This window comes from Octopus bimaculoides, chromosome 15, assembly GCF_001194135.2.
Source record: "Octopus bimaculoides isolate UCB-OBI-ISO-001 chromosome 15, ASM119413v2, whole genome shotgun sequence".
Taxonomy (NCBI): Eukaryota; Metazoa; Mollusca; class Cephalopoda; order Octopoda; family Octopodidae; genus Octopus; species Octopus bimaculoides.
In genome coordinates, this window is record NC_068995.1 from 26,783,034 (window position 1) to 26,788,616 (window position 5,583).

Sequence of the window (5,583 nt, forward strand, 5' to 3'; positions counted from 1 at the left end):
ATATATATAGAAGAAATACGAGGAATGGAAGAAAAAATAATAATGAAACAATAGAGTACTAAAGAACAATTGTATATTCAGGGATAAAAGCGCATGTCCTTTACAAAACCAGAGTAAAAGGTAGACTGTATGACACATGTGTGTGAACAGCAGTGAAACATGGGCTGTGACTGCTGAGGACATGAGTAAGCTTGCAAGGAATGAAGTCGGTATGCTCCACTGGATGTGTAATGTCAGTGTGCATACTTGACAATGTAAGCACCCTGAGAGAAAAGTTGGACTTAAGAAGCATCAGATGTGGTGTGCAAGAGAAACGACTGCATTGGTATGGTCATGTGTTGCAAGTGGATGAGGACAGCTGTGTGAAAAAGTGTCACACCCTAGCAGTTGAGGAAATCTGTGGAAGAGGTAGACTCATGAAGACCTGGAATGAACATTGGCCCTCACCGAGGCAATGACAAGTGACCGAGACCTTTGGAGCTATGCTCTGCTTTAGAAGACCCTGCAAGCCAAGTGAGGCCATAACTGTGGCCTATGCCAGTGCTGTATAACCAGCCCATTTAAGAGTACCCTACAATCATTGGACAATGAACTATGCTTGCAAAGACCTATTAAGGCAAGTGAAATCACTGTCGTGGCCGATGACAGTACCACCTCATTAACACGTGTGCCAGTGGAACGTTAAAAGCACCATTCAAGCGTGATCGTTGCCAGGGCTACTGACTGGCTTCCAGTGGCATGTAAAAAAAGTACCATTTGAGTGTGGCTGTTGCTAGTGTCGCTTGACTGGCTCCTGTGCAGGTGGCACATAAAAAGCACCATTTGAGCATGGCTGATGCCAGTACCACCTGACTGGCTCTCGTGCCAGTAGCATGTAAAAGCACCCACTACACTCTCGGAGTGGTTGGCATCCAGCTGTAGAAACATTGCCAGATCAGAGTGGAGATTTGTGCAGTCTTCTGGCTCGCCAGCCCTCAATCAAACCATCCAACCTATGCTAGCATGGAAAGCAGATGTTAAACAATGATGATGATGATATTTATATATATATATTTTCAATTCTTTAAAACAGTTCAGCTTTAAACCTGTGGTCATGCTAGCTGTGCTACACCATTATTTAAAACCTCTTCTGATATGTGGCATTTAATGAATGAGGCGAATGAGGGAGTTTGATGCTGCTACCCTTATCTGTGTTTCCTGCTGTGAGGTAGGCTCATCTGGAACCCTTGACATGAAGAGATCCAGTTTTGCTTTGAAGACACCTACATCCTCACAATGCAGGTCTCTCAGATATTTTGGGAGGATACTGAAGAGCTGTGGGCCCTTGAAACCCAAGCTGTTGCAGTATCTGGTCCTGTATTTTGATGGTGATGCTGGGATTTTTGGCACTCTGCAGTGACACCCCATTCTGCAGTTTGTGTAACTTTCAGTGCCAAAGTTTGGTACAAGGCCTTCCAGGGTTTTCTAGATGTATACCACTGCATATCTTTCCTGCCTTCGTTCTAGAGAAAATAGTTTTAATTCTTTCAGTCTTTCCCAGTCGCTGATACGTTGCATTGAGATGATTTTCTTTGTGTAGCTTTGTATATAAATACATATAGTGTGTGTGTGAGAGAGAGAGATGGGATAATTAAGATGAGACTTATCAGAGGTAAATTAACAGTTATATTTATCTCTGCTTATGCTCTTCAGTCTGTGCTGACTGATGAGCAGAAGAACCAATTCTATGAGGTCTTTTTGCAGACTACCTCAATGACAAATGACAGAGACTTTGTTATTGTGGCTGGTGACTTTAATGGACATGTTAGACAGCATCCCCATGGACCTAGAAATGAGGAGGGAACAAGACTGCTAACTTCAGAAAACCAGCCAGCCACCTAATCACTTACCAGTCTGATGGGCACATAAGCCAGATTGATTACCTCCTCATCAGGCAATGAGATAGATGGATGCTTAAAAATGCAAAGTCTTTTCCAGGTGAAGAGTGTACAACCCAACATAGGTTACTAGTTAGTGACTTCAGAATTAGAGCTAGAAAGACTTAGAGAAATAAATCAATTTGGAAAAGAAGACTACAGAAACTCAAAGACACAGCAAACACACAAATTTAGAAATTTCTTAATGTAAGCTTCTGACAAAAGAGAGGAAAAAATAGGGACATATAGCTTAGAGAACAATTCAAAGTTCCTGTGGGACAATCTATTGAGGGTTACAGATGAAATCTGTGGTTGGTTCAGAGTCCCAGCTAGACCAGTAGTGACATGGTGGTGGAATAAGGAGGTAGACAGTGCCATAAAAGCAAAAAGACAGGCCTGGAAAGACTGGAAAAATGGTGGAAGCAGAGAATCGTATCAGGTAGCCAAAAGGGCAGCTAGGTATCAGGTTTATATAGCAAAAGGAGTAGCAGAAGGTAAGAGATTTGCAAATGTTCTACAGCATAAGAATCAGAGGTATGAGGTGTTCAGGATTGCAAAGCAGTGTATCAAAGAGAATAGAGATATGGTGGGCGAGAAATGTGTGCGAATGGATAATGGCATGCTTGCACTTAGTGACACTTCCATGCATCTTTTTTCTCTGAGTCACTATGAAAGGTTACTAAATGGGGAAAATGAATGGAAGAAGGAAAGTTTACCAAATATCAAACCAACTGAGGGATCAGCCATCAGAGTTGATAGCATAATAGATAAGGCAATTAAGGATATGAAGACAGGGAAAGCCTCTGAGCTATCAGGAATCACTGCTGAGGTGATTAAAATGTCCAGTGGTGTAGGATACAGCTTAGTCACTCATATAATTAATCAAGTTATTCAGGAAAACACCATCTCCAATGACTGATGTAGTAATATTATAGCTAGCTACTACAAGGGTAAAGGTGATGCCTTAGATAGAAACAACTACAGAGGTATTAAACTGCTAGACCAAGTCAAGAAAGTTACTGAGAGGGTTATAGCTCAATTGATTAGGAATAGAATTAAATTAGATGAGATGCAGTTTGGTTTTGTACCTGGGAAGAGTACCACAAATGCCATCTAGTAAGACAGCTTCAGGAAAAGTACTTAGCCAAAAGTAAGCCATTGTACTTAGCCTTCGTTGAGCTGGAAAAAGCTTTCAACAGTTTTCCTCTCTGTTATATGGTGGTCTCTAAGGAAGTTAGTAGAGGAGTGTTTTGTTAGAGCCGTACAAGCCATGTACAGTGGTACTGTTAGTAAGGTGGGAGTTGGCCATGAATAAAGTAATGAATTTAGCGTATAGGTGGGGGTTCACCAGGGCTCAGTTCTCAGCCTACTCTTATTCATTATAGACCTCCAGGCCATAATAGAAAAATTCAAAACTGGGTGCCTGTGGGAACTGCTATATGCTGATGACCTTGTTCTTATTGCAGAATTTTTAGCAGAATCGGAGAAGAAATTCCAGGTATGGGAACAAAACCTGGAATCAAAGAGCCTTAAAGTTAACCTGGTTGTTAGTAAGAAAGAAGATAAAACTCTCTTTCTGTCAGGTAAATGACCCTGCATAATATGCAGGAAAGGAGTTGGAAGAAATTGCATTCACTACACTCAGTGTAAACTATGGACACATAAGAGGTGCAATGGAATCGCAGGTAGATTAACAGATAAAGTAGTCTTTGTATGTGGCAGGTGTGCAGGAACAATAAGCACTAAGAGCACATGGGACTTAGATTCTCACAAATGCCCAGGAGGCTCTCTTGAGGTTGTAGATAGCTTCTGTTACCTAGGTGACCAAATTAGCAATGGTGGAGGATGCTCTGAAAGTATTGTTTCTAGAATAAGGATAGGGTGGAGGAAGTTCAGAGAGCTATTACCTGTTGGCAACAAAAGGACTCTCTCCTAGAGTGAAAGGTAGACTGTATGATGCTTGTGTACAAATGGCTATACTCCATGGTAGTGAGACATGGGCTCTGAATGCAGAAGACATGCGTAGACTGAAGAGAAATGAGGGTAGTGTGCTCTGTTGGATGTGCAACATCAGTGTGCATATACAACAAAGTGCAAACACATTGAGAGAAAAGTTGGGCAAAAGAGGAATCAAATGTAGCTTGCAAGAGAGAAGACTATGTTGGTTTGGAAGTGATGCGTATGAATGACAGCTACATCAAGAAGTGCCAGTCACTGAATGTGGATGGTATCTGCAGAAGACCCAGGAAGATGTGAGATGAAGTGGTGAGAACTGATCTCAGGATGTTGGGCCTCATGGAGGAAATGACAATAGACCAAGATGTCTGGTAATATGAGGTTCTTGAGAAGACACATCTACGTCAGTAGAACTGAGTTCTAGAAGTGCTGTGTGTCCCACTCACACTTAACAAGCAAACTTCTCACATAGCCTACCACAACAAATCAAACTACATCTCTTCTCTTCCTCGTGTATTTCCACTTCATGCACTATGCTTACCTCCCACTTCCAAAATCCTGTCCTCTTGGCCCTGTTTCACTGTATCATTCCTATCTGCTAGCACCTGACCTGTGTGTTCTACCCACACACAACAAGAAAACTTTTCACACACCCTACCCCAACAAACCAATCTACATCTCTTCTCTTCTTCACATTTCCTCTTTCATACACTATACCTACCTCTCACTCCCCAATCCTGTCCTTGCAGCCCTGTTTCTCTGTATCATTGCTATCTGATAGCCCCCCCCCTGCTCTATATATACCCAGGTTTTTTGCCACTCACTTGCCACTCCCTCTTTGCACTCTCTAATCATGCTTTTCCTTTACTCAACCATCCCATTTATATTCTAATCCCTGTCCCTTGTGAGTATGCCCAGCAATTTGCCACAATCTCTATCCTGCTGTCTCCCACTCTCTCCTTCTCTTCCCTCAGGTTGGGTAACCATGTATCACCTTTGCAGCAGCACACCTGTTTCTATCTTCATTCCTGATCTCTCTCTCTCTCTCTCTCTCTCTCCAGCCGGGTAACCTTGTACCTCCTCTACAGCAAGACACCTATGTCTTTCTTTCTGTCTCACTATAACCTTTCACCACCCGACACAAGACACCTCCTTCAATGCACCCTCCTCTCTCAAAAGTTTTTGTCTTGCAAAGTACTTGGTGATCCTGTCAGTATAGGTGCCACTTATTAAGCATCCAGCTGTAAAAACCTTGCCAAAACTGACCTCACCTGTGCTTGTGCCATGTAAAAAACACTTAGTCCACTCTGCTGAGTGGTTGGTGTTAGGAAGGGCATCCAGCTGTAAAAATCCTGCCAAAACAGTCACAGAAGTCTAGTGCAGGCTTCTGCTTGGCCAGGTCTTGTCAAACCATCCCACCCATGCCAGCATGGAAGGTGGACGCTAAATGATAATGATGATGATGGTGATGTATAATACGTTCTTGTGTTTGTGGAGAGTTATTCTATTTTAATGCCTTATTAGTTAACACACTCACCAGTTCGATTTCCACTCATTTACTTATTCGTTTTTCCTAAAATTTTCGTTGCTTCTTGCAACCTCTTCAATAGCTTTTACTCCCCAGACACAATAAAATATGCTTCAACAAACAAATTCACATAAAGAAACTTGCAAACCAAATACAAAAATGAAATATATATATATATATATA